The 17,604-nt window shown below is 35.5% G+C and overlaps 1 protein-coding gene across 9 annotated transcripts in view; it reads left to right on the plus strand.

The window, feature by feature from the left end:
• Positions 1 to 17,604, plus strand: part of LOC134527327 (calcium-transporting ATPase sarcoplasmic/endoplasmic reticulum type) — a 337,718-nt gene that overhangs the window by 51,792 nt on the left and 268,322 nt on the right. For 3 of the 9 annotated variants that reach the window (XM_063359901.1, XM_063359898.1, XM_063359895.1), the window contains exon 1: positions 360 to 6,088. The exons of the other annotated variants lie outside the window; for them this stretch is intronic. The gene's annotated coding sequence lies outside the window, so the exon portion shown is untranslated. Of the gene's footprint in view, positions 1 to 359; positions 6,089 to 17,604 lie in introns of those variants that run through there. 9 annotated transcript variants of the gene reach the window in all.

Consider the following 17,604-nt stretch of genomic DNA (forward strand, 5'->3'; position numbering starts at 1 on the left):
TACAAAAAGCAATACAAGGTATCATATTATACAACTTCAAGTACAAACTACAAGTTACACAAGAAAAATTACATTATAGAAGCTTATAAAATACAAAATATCATATCTAACAAAAATTCTATACAGTTAATCATTCATTTGTTTTTATTTTCGACATGAGTCTTCATCCCGTATCCCGCATAAAACAGCCACTGCCTCTATAACACAGTATGAGGTGCGAACTGTTGCAAGAATTGGGACTACTTGCAACAAATTATTTGCATGAGATAAATTAACTTTCGTTGCTGAATGGAGCAATTGTAGCCAGTTACAGCCTAGTAGACTCATATCCTAGTAGCCTTTGTTGCCATGTAGCCTCGTAGCCTAACAGTCTTGTAGTGTCACAGACTTGTAGATTCGTAGCCAAGAAGCCTGTAGCCCTGTAGTCTCAAGTATGTTGCCATGTAACCTCGTAGTCTCGTAGCTAGTTGGAGCCTCGTAGACTCCTAGTCTCATAGTGCAGTTGCCTCGTAGTCTTTTAGTCTTGTAGTCAAATGACGCTGAATCTGTTGGAACCGTATCTTATCGTATCCTGTGACCGATTGTACCCCTGTGGCGAGAAAATATCCCTGTGGCGAGAAAATATCCCTGTGGCGAGAACGTATCCCTGTGATGAGATCGTATTTCTATCGTGAGATCATGTCACACCAAGTTGAATTTTCGTACAAATATTTTTCCTTTTTGTTAAATGCATGACCAGTTTGTGTATTGTGTGTTCAATGCGTGTCCTGTTTGTTTATTGCGTGTTCGTTACATGTTCATTGCATGTCCAGTGTGCACTGTGCGTCTATTATGTGTCCTTTGTGTGTACTGTGTATCCCTTGTGTGTCCTGTGTGTTTATTGTGTGTCCTTTTATTTTGTCGATTGATCCAATTGTGCTTCTTTTTCGTTGACTGTGCTTGCGATTGTGCTTCCTTTTTTAAATATGCTTCCAATTGTGCTTCCTCTTTGTCGAATATTCTTCCGATTGAGTTTACTTTTCATTGATTGTGCTTCGATTGAGCCTCCTTTTTTGAATGTGCTTCCTTTTTGAAGAATGTGCATCCTTATGTGCTTCCTTTTTTGAATGTTGTTTTGTATCGCATATTAATGTAAATGTATCGTGTTTTTACTTGCGTGTTATTCCGGCGGCCGCGGGTTTATAAGCGAGTCCCAGACGACAGGGCCCTCAGTCCTCCTGTGACAGCTGTGCTGTACAAATCGCCTCTCTCTTTAGTACGTTACTTGATATTTAGTTGCTGTTCCAATGTCGACCTTGATGGACGGTCTACCATCGATGGAGCAGACCCTGATGACAGCGACGACGATGGTGGCGGAGACCTCATTTGTAGCGGTGAGCTCGATGGCAGCGACGTCGTCGACGACGAAAAACTCTATGGAATGTGTACCATCGTCACCAACAGCATTAAAGGATATTTCAACAGGTGTGGTTGCACCAGTAGAAGAGACTTTAATCCCTGCAGTGCAGTCTGCAGTGGAAACCTCAATTAATGACTTTCGCCATCGAATGAGACTTCAATGGCACTAGTATCAATGATTTCCACTGAAGGTGCATCGGCGTCTTCCTAGCATCGGTGGCGTTACTGGGACAAGATTTTCTCGAACACTAATACTCGCCGACACGAGAATAGATAATGTGCTAATAATCCGCGTCGTACAAAATATAACTGTGAAAAATTTCGCAAGAAGTTTGCAAGAAATTATAATTTAAAAATACATGCCATGAACTGCATACAAAGGTATTTTCCCGTCAAACAGTCGAAACTGTCGTTGCCGAAGACCTGTGTTAGTGGTGCATTACGGAGTAATGATGCATCGAGGAATACAGACAATATATCCCTGTAACTTCTATGAAAATACATAATTGCAAAGGGGAAAGTCCGTTCACCTACTGCGGACCAGATAGTGTTGCGTCTGCTCCGCAAGTTAAGGTAGAGACCTGTACGCACAATGCCATTTTGAAATATTGGAGAACATATTTGTTACGTACATTAAGTTCTTAAAATGTTTCAGAAGTTTATAGAAGTTTTTAAAATATTTACAGAAGAAATAGGTACTTCGAAATCAACATACGCCTGTAAGCTGTGCCGAAAGGGGTTTTATCTTATCAGAAAGGTCTTTGGCTAAATTAAAAACTTGGCTGTAAACAATTAGAGAAATACACCCATAAGATGGTTAAGAATTGTAAATATGATTTTAAGATAGTTAATTATACCTCTATAATTTATAAAGCATAATAAAATATATTGAGAACTAATAATAAACATAGAAAAACTGCCAAACATAATTTTTTTATGTTTTGCGAAATTCAACCCCTAAGGAGTGAATAGAAGGTTAAGTTTGTTTTAAGATTAATAACTATATCTCCAGATTTAATTAAAAGTAATAAATGAGTTTGTGTACCAATAAAAAATACGAAAACTACTAACCAACATTTTTATGTTTTTCGTAATTCAACCCCTATGATGCGTAAAAGGGGTACGTATGTTGTTAAGATAAATAATAATTATATCTCCGAATTTAATGAATTGAGTCAAATGATTTTGATTAGCAATAATAAACATTCCAAAATTACCAATCACAATTTTACCCTTTTGCGATATTCAGACAATAAGCTTGGTAAAAAGTGTACGTTTGTTTTCAAAACAAAAAAAAAATATATTTCCAAATTAATTAGAACTAGAATTAGAAACTAATAAAATCTCGTATCAATATACTTAAATAATAGGAGGTATTATGTAATAAGGTGAAATTATGTAATTATTCTAAGCATAGCTTTAACCATAGTAAAAGTAAATGTTAATGATGTTAGTGCGAACGATAGCATAATCTTAGTTATAATGAAATAGGTGCGTGTTTAACAATGTTTTACATTATGAAATGAAAACTAGGTAAGTGTGATAAAATCAAGATAAGATATACCCTCAAACACTCTAAATGAGAAATTTTAATATCAGATACTTAATCAATACTAAAAATTAAGAAATCCTACACCAAACCATTTACAAAATATCATTCTTAAAGTATCTCGTTATAAAATAAACATTATGTGCACCTGACAATTTATTTTGTCTATTTATTTAGTAAAAATGTTTGGAATAATCACATACTTCTCTTTCGATGGTAATATGTTAGCAATATTCTGAAATTGCGTGAGTGAAGCCGCGGGTTATTAGCTAGTTTATAAATAAAAACAATTAATTTTGGTGATGACAGAAAATGTACTACATACCTTAAAAAAGGTAGGATTTTAAAAATCCAGATAAATGTGTCACTGTGTCACTGCTTAAATAGCGACGGTCAAAAACAACCCACTGACGAATGACCACATCCGTAGTTATTTAATTATCCACTAGATTATAATAATTGGTACCGATATAAGGTGTCGGATATTACCGTCCGTATCTGACAATCCCCACCATTCCTATATAAGCAATTTTAGACATGAACTGACATTCTTAGTTCCCTGCCAACTCGTTCATCAGACATTATGCACATCTAACAATTTGCAATGAAGCAAATGTTTCTTCCAAAAAGTAGCACCGTGCCGGCCCGCCAACCGCACCAATTATTCCATTAACGCATATAGGTACTTACTGTGTAAATATCAATAACATCAAATATAAACATTTATTAGTGCTTCGAAATGTGAGTCAAACTTAATGTGGTTTTGCCTCGCAGTTTTTAAATTGCTATTGCTTAAGGTCAGGGTGTGTTTTCAATAGGAATTATTTTCCTCTTACCTAACATATAGCTAAAATATAGTGATTATAAGGAGAGGTCCGGGCTAGGGATTGGACCTAGGTGTGTCACAGATCTAAACCTTATCATGCTAGGTATCAACAATGCCAGAAGGGTTACATGCAATCTTTTTTCTTGTATCGGATGGTTATGGTAGCGATTGTTGCCATGGCCAACTCCCCGATATTAACTTGTTCTAATGAAACTGGGCGAGCCCAGATAAGACCTGTGTATAAGAGGGAACAAACTGGGCTCGCTCAGGAGGAGTGCAGTGATAATGTGACATTTAAGTATGTTTTATCTGAACATCGGTGATATAGTTTGTAAACTAGAAGCAAGTGTGACGCGAGCTCGCAGCAGGGGGCTACTCGCTCGCTAATCCTGCAAGTGGATGACGTGGTGGATGATGCCTTGGGTCGTGCGTTGAGCCTTGTCTCTGCGGTGCACGCTTATCGCACTGTCTCGTAGCAAGCTAGTGACTTCCTCCCACTATGTCAAACTACCGTTGATACCTGATACCTGGAATCTGACCTGCTACGCTATGTGATGTGAGACGTGGTCAACTGGGTCGTGTGATGGGCTTTTTTAAACTCTGGCGGTCATCTTTATTTGGCCGAGGCTATATGAGTCATGCTTGAGAAGCAGGACCTACCAGAGAGAGAGAGAGAGAGAGAGAGAGAGAGAGAGAGAGAGAGACAGCGTAAAAAAAAAAAGCTAGAATGTTTTCGCATCTGATTGGCTAGAAAGTTTCGCAGATGTCACAAGACCAGAGCCATTTTAACGAGGGGAGGGGGCTCCCAAGGACAGCAAAGTTAGAACATAACTCGTTCTCTCTCACACAAAACCTCTCAACCTACTTATCTCTCTCGTTCTCGAGCTCCTTCCTTTTCTTGGCGCGTTTCGCTCAAGCTGCGCTTGCCAAAATAATTAAGAAAGCTACCCGAATGTGCTAAAAGTGTCCGCTCCCTAGGCTGGCTCGCGATTTGGCAAGATGGCGGTCTCCCTGGCCTGATATGAATGCCCGGAGAACATCTTTGAACTAAACCTTAGATTAGAATTGGCTCTCTTGCATTACAGTGATATTTCCTAGGCAGAGCTAAAACCATGCTCTATATTGATATCGTTTCTTCTATTCAGGTATTTAATTTGCAAATGTCATCTACTGTGCGCTGATCTGATCTTGTATGTTTGACATAGGTAATCTTATTCATTTGACTGTAGGTATTGAATGATGTAACCCAGGTAAAACAAAAGTTGCAAGGGTGGCTCCATAAAGTCTTCAGGAGGTGATTTCGTACAAAGGATGCAGTTGCACAACATGACATTAGTAAATTAATGGATAGGCTTGGATTATTTACAAATTAATGGTCTCAAATACTGAAAATTAATAGCTTCATACAACCTTTGATGAAAAAAATGTTTATCAGATGAATTTAAATTAAGTAAACACTCACATAAATAAATAGATATATTCTCCATATTAAATAAAAAAAACTAAAAACTTAAGGGGATCACTCCCTCTCAGGAACCACGTCTGGCGAGGAAATATGTTCAGAAACTGACATTTAACCTAGTTTTCCCCAGAAACTATTATTTGATAACAATTGAACATTTGATCCAGGATAATATGAAATCAGAATAAACAAAACTGACTGAATCCGTCTCTGAAAGTAGTAGACTGTTAAATAAATACCCTGACTTTAACAAAATGTTTTTTTTCTCTTTCGGTTTTGAGCTATAACGTATTGTTAAGCGCGAAATGCAAATTTGTATTTCGCGCTGAGCAGTGATTCCACTCACATGGTTCATATAGGCCAATGATCTTCGTCCACATGCCATCTTACTGTTAATCTTATTTTCCGAAAAGTATCAAAAAGGAAACTGGATACTGCCCAGTTATTGATTTTCTGAATAACATAATAATTGTTATTATATATTAAAATAAATGTAGAAAGATGAACAACAGTATTTCAAAGTATATATTTTTATTAGTACATGACGCAGAAGACTAACGTAGTCGTTGTACGTAAGCAAAAAAAAAAAAACTAGTTTAGTAAAAGAATGATTATTCCTGAAGTAGGACGGTATTGAAACGTGTTGCTTGACAATATGAAAATTGCGATAGTGGTTAGAGTATTACTGGGAAATTTTAAGTTTGATGTGTGTAAGATAGCGTGTGTTTGAATTTACGATGTTCCATTCGTTGTTTTTAAGCATTTTGTAAGTCGAGAAAAATATTTGCGCTTTTATTTTGTAGTGTTAATGGTATTTCTGTGTACTATTTGCGAATTTTAACATCTTTTGGAGGTGAGTTTTGTTTCTTTTTTCTCCTCCAAGCTTACGCATAAAAGTTTTTCTTATAAGAAGTTTTGGATTATTGTAGTGTTCTGCAAATGTTGCCATGTTTATGTTAATTTGTTTATTTGAATATACCCTATGTGCAAATTATCACTACTTATGTGCCATACCTGTAGTTCTTTGTTCCTTTAAAGATTATTTTTTTATGTAACTAATTTGCTCACCAATATTATGGAATAATAGAATTGAAGAACCGTATGCATGGAAAGTTAGGTTAAGGCAGCCTTCATGACCAGCACCTTTCTAAAGAGGTACGAGTGCGTAGTCGTAGGTTAGGCCAGCATTTTTTTTTAAATCTCAGCTGATTTTCGAGTTTTGACGAAACCGTTTTCGTTCAGAAATAAGGTATCTTGAATAAAATAAGTTACTGGCGTTTTTCCGAGTAATAGGTTGTGCACGACATGTCTAATATGTGTTGTACTTTTTATTTATATTCTTTCAAACCATTATGAAGCAAAATGCTCTAGAATTGTGAAATTAGTCAATTGTGCATATGCATAGAGGTAAATTTTTGTAATTACTAGAGTGGTGCATCTGAAAAAGAAATGTGATAAAGCATATTTTTATATTCTGACATATATTAAAATCATTTTTCTAAAACTGCTTTGTACTGTTTCAAATAGTTTAATATTGTACTTGTTAGGTACATTTACAACACTAAAGATGTGTGTATGGTGAGAATACTAACTACATTTAATAAAATACTGGGAAAAAAATAGTGGTATGTTAGATCAGCAACATTAATTATGTAGTCTATAAGGTATGTATTAATTACATTTTTAAGATGTTACATTAATATATCTAACCGAAACCCTACAACCTTTATCAAGAATCAGCAACATGGACAGCAATTTGTAATTTTTCCCTTTTTTGTATGCAATATCAAAGTTGTATACCTAATTCATATTTTCAAAATCAAATATTTTTTTGGTTATGTTACAGTTTCATATCACACAATCAATTAATTACTTAATTTTAATGTTTTACATTAAAATACAACTGAATATGTTACAAGGAACAAATTCTCCCAGCAACACTGTAGGCCTACCTACCTTATTGTGTACCCAGTTTATATCAAAGCTTTATAATGCATATATTTCAAATCAAAAATATTTTGGTAACTATAGTTACATCTTCAATTAACTAACACAATCTGCATTTTACTCCATTTAATTTTTTTTATGTTAAAATAAAATTGAATATGCTAAACAGAAAAATTGCTCCCTTAACAAATGTTCCTCAAAGTTTATACATATTTTCAATGTAAAATATATTTTTTTCATAATTTTTCAGCCATGCATCACAAACACGTCCAATTCCTTCCTTTAATTTAATATTTAATGTTAAATAGAATTGGATACACTATACCTCTAAGGTAAACGAACTTCTGAAACCTATATTAATGAAATCAAACAATTAATTACAACCAACAAAATTCCGCGGGGGGGGGGACATTAAATAACTCCCCTTCATGACTTATATACAATTACTCACAACATTCACATTTCATATTATATGCTAACCTCAATTTTGACTATTCTTGGTGGCAAAAATATCTCCATGAACATACTACAAGAAAGTTATTTTATCTTCGGTAATATAATCACACATTTTATAGCTTTGTTGATTTACAGGATGATAAGAAGAAAAATGTTGGTAGTACTTTGTACTAATAGTATAAAATACAACCATCTTAAACAAATGCAGTAAGTTATTTACAATATTTAGTTTATAACTCAGGTAGTTCTTCACACATTCAATATAGGCTCAGCACAAGAACAAAGGTGTTGATGGCTGAGATTATTATTGTTAAGGAATGTTAAAGGGCTCTCCTTGATCCTGATGATATGATCCTGTACTTAGTACGTTGAAAGATCCCGGACATACCTTAAAAACTACACTTTGGAGGCCCTAAGAGGCCCTGGTGCAACGTATATGGTGGAATTCCTTCAAAATTTATTTTTTATTTATAAAGGACATCTGTAGGAACGCCCCTATATATCATTTTGGTCTGTATGTCTCTTGGTGATTTCTGGGTCACCTTCATTTGTGAAATACGCAATGAAAACAACACTTAAGTGGCTTTCAGAGGCCCTGGGACAATCTGTACAATGGTTCACACAGTAATTTTATTTTTTAATTATAGTAAACACATGTATGTAGGTCACCTTGTAACTGCTCTAACGTTATGACTGCTCATTCTCTTCGGCCATTCCATGCCAAAAAGGACCAAATTGTGTAAAACTAAAACATAACATAAAATGTTTTTATAAAACTATAACTACCCAACATATCCTTAATTAACCAGAAATGTATGCATTTTTCGATTATTTTTAATTTTTCATATACAACTTTTCATTTTAAAATGGGTACCTAATAATCACCATGTATTATGATATAAACAAGTCAAGTTGGCGCTCCTTTAACATTGGCTATATATGTTTTTCTTTAACAGCTGTGTTTTGGTGGGAAAATACCAGTTCATTTGGCTTCTATCTGTATGGTTTTTGTGGCTTAAAGTTATTTTTCAGAGTTTTCAGATAGTGTTTTTTGAAGATCAAGTCCCATCCGTAACAAAAAAGTAAGAAAGTTTATTATACGCATAAAATATTAATCAAGTAATTGATTATCATACATGACTAGATACTACAACTAGATGTTAACAGAATTATTAATTTTCTGGACTAATAAATCACTTTTTTAAGATTTGTCCTGTCCGTAACGTTTTAAGATTTATTATAATATATAACCATTTTGTTGTTTTTTGTAAATTATTGCGAATTTACCTAAACATGTGCTAATAACCAACATTCATATGAGCATTTCTATAATAATATTAACAAATTTAGAAGCATGTAATGTACAAAAATCTTTACTTTGAGAGTTGAAGCCAAGGAACAGAATTCCATATTACCGTAAAGTGTACACTGATTCGGAGACAGATGAAGAGTGTGTTGTGCAGAAGCTTACCAAGAACAATGTTCAAGGAGGGCAGTACCTACTCACTGAGCAAGTAGGGCAGAGTAAACATAAATATGTGGTGGTGAGCCAGGGAGGAGTAGAAGATGATGGCAGCATTGAGTTTTTCTACATGGAGCAGGTTGTACGCGATGGATGCCAGGACATTCTTTTTAAAACTGATACGAGGAAGAAATATGTTGTGAACTTTTCAGAAGTAATAGGTTTACTTCCAGAACCTGAGTTAAAACAGCTTAGAGATAAGACTTTTTTACAAATTTGAAAAGATAATTCCTGCGATTATGTAGAATTTGCTTTTCTGAACTTAAAAAATATTTACGATACTGAAATGACTGATAATGTTAGAATTTTTGCTGTTGTGTTTATTAAGGAGTAACTTTTAAACCAAATTGTTATGTTCAGTAAGGTGGTATTGTAAATTGTATTTTGTCCCAGGTCATGTCCCGTTCGTAACAGGTCACTCACTAACTAAACATTTTAACTGTTGCTTTAAACTTAATTTTTTATGTCAGTATATAGTATACTTTTAACTTCTCGTTATCTAGATACTAAATAGTAAATTAATTGGATAAAAACACTTAATGATTTTCAGAAAATATTTAGTATTCCTCTTTGATTCAGAGGCCAAAAATAACTTTAAAATGGACAATTAATAGCATCATGCTAATATTATTAAATGTAATTATGTTCTGTTCATTAAGAAAATTATTTAAGCCAAAGTACTAAATTAAGAGAGTTATTGTCATTCAGACTTTTGTCCCATCCGTAACGTCCCATCCGTAACGTGTCACTTTCTCAAAAACATTTTATTGGTGGTTATTAAAACTAAGTTCTGATTTCAGGAGGTTATGCATGTTTGAATTAACTACTACTATACCATGTATTGTAATAACTGGATGTAAATCACTTCATAATTCACAGAAAATATTCGGTGAAAAACTCACCTTTGCCGTCCTGTCCAAACTGTGTCCCGTCCGTAACAATACCAAAAAGATGTATAATTCAAGGATCAAAATTAATAATTATCTCGTACATCAATTGGGAGTTGTATAATACGTACTAAGGGTGACTAACTGCAGATATTGATAAAATGTTTAAATAATATATTTGAGACAGTGTGCAACATTATTTTAAAGATCTAACTGTCCCGTCCGTAACAATGGAATGACCCTCTTGTAAAAATATTAAAACTTGGTTGGAAATTGCCGTATTTGCGTGGATTGACTTAGGCTGTTGTTGTCCCAAGCTTTCTGTCCCGGGCGGCCGGATAGAGCCGGCAGATAGAGCTAAGTTCAGCTCAGTGAGCTAGTTTGTTGGAACAAAGTCTGAAAATGGTATTTTTGAGTACCTACTGCAAATGTTGCTTGATTGTTTGGAAAAACAATTTTTATTTATTTATTTTTTTTTTTAATTCCTACTGTATTCTAAAAAACTGGACTTTGTGGAAGGCAATTAAGTCGAGAGAAATTATTGTGTAGAAATCATTTGTATTTTTGGTAATTCTGAAGGAGAGCCACTTTCTGAAAATAAAGACCATAAAATTTTCATCATAATACTGGTTAGTCCATACTTAAATGTATTTCCTCTGGAATATTTGAGGATAATTAATTCAATTTTCCAATATATTTTTCATATGCTATCATCACATACCATTCAAATTGAGACTAGTGTTACATAAAGGATAAATTTTTTTAAGCTTGTATTATGGGCTGTTTGTACTCTCTTAACTTTCTTAAGTTATAATTACCTACTAACTTGTAATTATTCACTGTCTCCAATGCATTATGGTTTATCACCTTACTCACTCTAAAAGGGCCATCGTACAAAATAAACGGCTTCTTCGTCACCTCTTCCATAGTTTGCTGGTTGAAGTGATGTACCTACACCTTAGTACTAGATTGCAACTTAGAAATTCTTTGTGTGAAGGAGGATTTTGTTTTCTTCTTACTTCTGCTATTGCTGTTAACCATGCTCACATGAATTATATTCGATGACATCATGAGTAAAATTTTGTTTTTTCTACTCTCCTGCTATTTTGTCAAACTTCAGTATAACAAGCCACCAACGCCTCAGATCTGGTTCTGCCGCTTCACTGGGTAACTCCATGGATATGGGCGTTGCTTCACCGATCCTGTCTAGTTTAAAATTAGTTTCAAGCTCCTGCTGGATTGACTGACCAGTTTGGATCCTTGACTTCTTCTCGATTAATACGTAGGAGCAGATGGGTTCAGAGGCTCCTGACGTGTGAAATACCCTCTGGGTTTGCTGAGGATGATGATGCCTGATTAAGCCATGAAGTGGGTGTGTTGGTAGTGTAAAGGTTGTGCTGTGTTGCGGCCAAGTACCTTGTTGGTTACTGTAGGAATTCAGTTAGGGTGGCTGACGATCTTTAAAAAACGAATATCTGGGTACCTCTTTGGACGCGGTCGAGGCTCCCTGTTGTTGAGACCCGTGTCGTGCATCATTTCTTCTTCCTTGTTCATTAGAATCTCTCTCATCCCTCGCTGCTTACGCCACCATGCCTTTGATTTTCTATGTGGTCGGCTATTAGTGTGCTTTTGATAATATTGCTGGTCTTTGTTTTTCCCATAGAACCTTCCTTTTCCTTGCCATTTCCATCTGTGGGCTCTTGCTATCGCTAGTTATCTGTCTGGTAAGACTTGGTTTCTGGTTTGGTTATTGTATCTACTCTAGAGTGGTAGATTCCTCGATTGATTTGTATTTTCACCTGACTCTAAAATGTTAAATTCTTACTTATCCGCTCTAAATGATCGAAGGAAAGAGTTGTTCTCTAATTTCGGAAATGCTATTTTAGTTTCTTCCCAATAAGTGCACCTTGTAACGAATTGGTAGTATCTCAAAATCATCACCTCAAATTCTTCATCATCCATTGATAAATCTAAGTACCTAGTCTTTTCGAACATGGCACTCAAATGAGATTCAAGCAATTTGTTCTTTCATGGTTCGTAGCATTTTGTATGATTTTGTGCCCTCAAATTCTCTTGGATTTTCATGTTCCAGTATTGCTGTAAGAAAGTACACTGGAGTGAATCAAAATCAGTGTTGGTTTTGTACTACCTCCCACCAATAAAATGCATGGTGTTTTAAACAAGAACTGAGACATCTGAGTTTGTCTTGCTTAGTGAAGTTAAAACATCTTTTCATATTCATCAAACTGCTTCAGGAATCTTACACTGGATTTTCGTGTAAAGATGCAGAAAATGTTGGCATTGCCTCAACCCAATTTCTGGCTGGGTGGTGAATCAAGGTGACAGGATCCATTGTCAGTATAACTTGTTGAGAAGTATTGTATTCATGATGTGGCTGGTACATGTGAGGTTACGTTATGGTTGGTAGTCACCTTCGGTGCTGAAACATTACTTGTTGACTTCTCGCCATCCGTTTGTAATGGATCTTGTAAGTTGAGTGCCTGAATATTCCTGTCCAGCTTGCCTGCCCTCCTGTCAACAGACATGATGCATTCTTAAAGAACCTGTTGTCTTTCCCAGTCACTCTCACCCATTTCAGCTTGCTCTTTCCTAATTTCTCTTACCTTTTCATTGATATCCTCACTAGTCGTGGTCTCGTCATTTGATTGAGCTTGGACTAGGCCAACTTCAATTTGTTCACCCTGGTCATTATCTCCTTCATCTGAGTAGTTATCCCCTCTTGAACTTGATTTAAATTTTTCCGAATTTTATTGTCATTACATGCTCTACCAACTTCACGAACCTCATTTCTTACCTGCCGCAATTGCGTGCAGTCTTTAGTTCGTGTTCGTTCAGACGGTTATTTAGCAAACCTACTTTATCCTGCACTTTTGCAAACTCTTCAGCCTGCTCACAAAACTTTTGTTCGACCAATGTTGTGATCCGAATTTCGTTCTCCTCTAACCTATCATTCAATGTTTTGAACTTATTATCTAGTGTTTGAAACTGCATCTGTAAATGGTTTTTGCTGTGTTTCCAACCTGGTATCTAATGTTTGAAAATGCATCTGCACTCCTTTGCACTTCCATCTGTGTACTCAATGTTTGCATACATCTGCCCTGCTCTTCCATCTTCACTGATATCAGCTGTAGAGATGCATTCAAATCCATTGGGTTATTATCTACACTTACAGCGACCCGAACAGATGGTGTAATTTCCTGTGCATTTGCCAGTTCAGCAGTTTTTCTGCTCCATAGGTTTAACACCTGGTAATGTCCCATGGTTGTCCCTCATTGTCCTGTTTATACCATTGGGCTCATCTGACCTGCCACTACACTCCTCAGTATTCTTTTCCTCCTCTTGAATACTGACTCTGATTTGTCCCGCAATAAATTTGGTGACTGATCTGCCTTACTCATTTTTCTTAGTTTATGATTAAGGTATCAGAAACATTACGAACATCTCTTTTGGGCATGCGTCGTTTTGCCTAATTTTAGGCAAAACGCAGTTAGGCAAATCGCCATTAGGCAAAATGGCGTTAGGCAAAACACCGTTGGCCAAATATGAGTTAGGCAAAACACCGTTAGGCAAAATGCTGATAGGCAAAATGCCATTAGGTTCGCTTAGGTTAGGCTAGGCTAGGTTAGGTTAGGCAAAATGCCATTAGGCAAATCTCCATTAGCAAAATGCCGTTAGGCAATTCGCCGTTAGACAAAACAAGGTTTTGTTATCATAGTAACATTTGAGGCAAATTGCCGTTAGGAAAATCGTTGTTAGGCAAAATGCTGTTAGGCAAATTGGAGTTAGGCAAAACGCCGTTAGGCAAAACGCCTGTTACTATCTATTTTCATGCCCCACGTTGAGCGCCACTGTAATTATTTCACTGTAATAATTTTTTTTAAATTTAATTTTCAGGCGTAGCTCTTTTGAATACAAGCACAATCACTACACTCAACTTCTGGATAAAGAATGCAGGCAAAATTTTCTGAATTAAATTTTAACATTAGAAACATATACCATACTTTAATATTCTAGCTTTAATTGTTTCTATTAATCTTAGGTAGTAGCCCAATTTTATGACAATACATGATGCATGTTATAAGGTAGACTTTGTAACTAGTTTATCTACAAGATCCACCAAATAGATTTTGTTTATTGTCCCAAGTATCTGGACAAGTAATTTGTAGATCCATTTATTAAAAGTGCATAAAATAAAATAATTATGTTCTGAAATGAAATTTTTTAATAATGTTTATGGAGCATTCTTAAAAATAGTGGCTATATATACTAACCAGTAAATAAGTTACTTCAAAATTTCAGAGCTGACTATTTAAATAAATTGATAACATTTAATACCTAAGGGTGCCACTTTCATTAACTTTGAAGTATCGTGAAGGGGATGGGGAAATCCACCTCACTTTACCTCAATGACGTTAACAATTAGAAACATTTAAAAAAAAAAAGCAATGGCCCTTGTAAAGGGACAGGCAGAGTGCCAGACGTGTTGTGCGAGAACAATTAACCCCTAAAGAAAAAAGCGTAAATATCAGAAATACAAAAATACACAACTTTATTATTCTTTAAATCAAGCCCCATATGAATATAGAAGGGCGACACATTACAAGAATTACTAAAGAAAGATTTACGTAAACAGGTAGGTACTGGTGAGCAATACAAATAGCCAATATACAAATGTTATGTGCTAATGTTATTAAATCAAGAAATTGCAGATAGAATGCTGTCTGTCCGGACGTGAGAGGTGCGGTGGAGAAAAACGGCAAACGCCCCTACGGAAAATGGGTCGAAAGCAAAAAAACAAAATCAAAGAAATGCACAAGGTGAAACACTCTGGCAATGCAAACCAGAAAATTACGAAACAAATTTGGTGTCCAGCAAACATTACTTTATGAGACCAAAAGGAGGCAAGCCAAACATGACGCAGAAGGCAAACTACAGAATTATCAAAAGAAAAAAAATGTAAGACACCGACCAGAGAACACCTCCTAGCCATGCGTAACACGGCGCGACGCCGAAGCACCCCTCACGGCGATCGCTCCCGGAACAGAACAGAACGAGCAAAATAATTACAGCCCTATATATAAAAAAATCCAGATGGCGCTAGTGTCGCATTCAGTAGGCCTGGAAGGAGGCGCCTACGTCATGCGGACGTCACAAGGGAGTGCGGGAGGGGGATTTAAGGGGAACGAGGGAAGGGGAGGAGCCGGCGGGCGTCTGAATGCCGAAGCACACGTTGCAACTTGCCGTGGGACAAATGCAAGAATCACACAATTACAGCACTCAATAGTTGTACTCAAGCAAGATACAGAGTTGTTTCACAGCAAGTCATATGAGATTCTAATTTACAAATACTGTATGTCAAAGGTAAATTTAAAACACTTCTCTACAGTATAAAAGTTATACCACGACATGGGCTCAGCTAAAGCTTGACCTCTGGACAAAATATGTCAACTTAAGCAAGTATTTCCAATAGTTCAAATAAAGTTAACGTGACATTACATTTAAGATTGGTCGGAACTAAGGAGCATCCGTAATTCAGACATATCATACAACAATTTTAGTTACAACAATGTTGGGGTTCACATAAAAGGTTGCTGCAAAAGTTCTACATTAGACAAATATGATTTGGTTCTTGCTTTATAATGAAATAATAGTCGGTTTAAAGTGTAAGTTGCTTATTCCACTCTAGTCTTAAACAACAAAAATAATTCTCACTTATCAACAGGGCTGTTAAGTCGGGTCTCGAAGCATCGTCAGGGGTCTGGGAAAACTTACTACTTGAAGTCTCTGGTGTTTTCGGCAACAACAGCTACCTCAATTCACTCCACTGATACACCTGGGTCCTGGGCAGCACTCCCATGGTGTCAATGGCATCCCTTCTATGGGGCATCGTTCTGGTGACTACTTGAAAACTGCTTTTGGCTCTGAAAAAATGAAGTCATCCATCATTCGTAGTCTGCTTCTGCTGGTCACTGTCGATGGCTGGCAAGCTCTGTCTCGTCGACATAGAATTCACTACAGGATAGTGTTCTGGTTCTTCAAATTACTTCCAAAACTAATTTTTCTCCGGAACTCATTGATACAGTTGTAGAATCAATGGATTACTTCTCTCCAATAACTATCAATTCTCTTGAAGTTCATCAGTACATTAAAAGAGATGTCTCAGTCTTAGTGGTCGTGGTAGAAATCACGAACTGGCATATACACATTAAATCTTCTATAAATTGTTCCAGCCTTTATAGTTTACAGGTTGCTTCTTATAAATAATGATTGTTTTAAGACGTTTCTTAGTTTCTTGCTCGACGATAAATATTAATTTTCGGAGGTCTTCTCATGACATACGTCGGTTATCGGGACCAAAAGAATAATTCTTAAAATTTTCCTATCGTCATGGGTCTCAAGTCAGTTGTCTGTTTATTAAGCAGCAAGATGTGTAATAGTCTGTAACTAAGAGTGGTCGGACCATCAAATTTATCATTGGATTCTTCGTCATGATTTACAAATTTTCTCTAGCCACATAATATCATTTAATATAATTTTTATATACAAAAAACTAATTTCATTAGTGCCATAAACTACTAAACTGTTTATTCCATGGATAACATGTTAATTGTAGTAATGATAAGTAACACATAAGGAAAAAGTGGTGAAATGGATATCCACAGCTATGCTTGTATGAAACAAAATGATAGATTTCATGACAAAACAAATATTAACTATAAAGGAGTGATTTCTATCCTTCATAATGTGTTCAGTCCCGGAGCCGCATCAACATATAAACTTTCACCACACAATCATTAAAAGAATTTCCGTTTATTTTTTGAACAAAATTTTGAATACCGTTTTCTTTTATTCAATTATTTCCTTGTTTAAACTCGTCATAGACAAAATGAATATAAATAAAATTACACTTCTCTATACAAAATTAACATTGCAAAGAAATATTTTGTCTATGAGTGAATAATCATAAATATTACCTGGAATTATACTGATCTCGTTGTGTGTATGTAGTGCACATAAAACATAATTCCAATCTTAAACAGTACTGGTGTAATTCATTGACAAGCAGGCAAACATTTTGTTCAAATAGTTCCATTAGTTAATTTTAGTTAACAGTGAAACTTTACTTTTGCCTTGCTTAGCTGATAGAACCACCTCTGAATAGTAACTTCTTTAATGGTGGTGCTTTAAGTGTTAATCTGGGATAAATTTTTAATTTACAGCAAAAACCAATATAGGTAATCAAAAAAAAATTTTTTTGCATCTGTACTTGCAATTTTTCATCTTAACATGCAAATAGTAATCCAATTTTATAGTCATCACTCCTTTTGTCATGCAACATTTCCTTGAGAAATCCAACATGGACAATGACTGTTGCCCTGTACACTAGATTTTGATTTCCAATATTCATAAATCGTTGTGACCATGAGATTTCTTATCCCATTAGATAAATGAAGTAGATTATAATGTGGAGTGTTTATAACACGACAAATTTCAGGACATTTTAAATACTATTTAGTCTGAAATTGCCTCTTCAGG

Source organism: Bacillus rossius, chromosome 1, assembly GCF_032445375.1.
Source record: "Bacillus rossius redtenbacheri isolate Brsri chromosome 1, Brsri_v3, whole genome shotgun sequence".
Lineage (NCBI taxonomy): Eukaryota > Metazoa > Arthropoda > Insecta > Phasmatodea > Bacillidae > Bacillus > Bacillus rossius.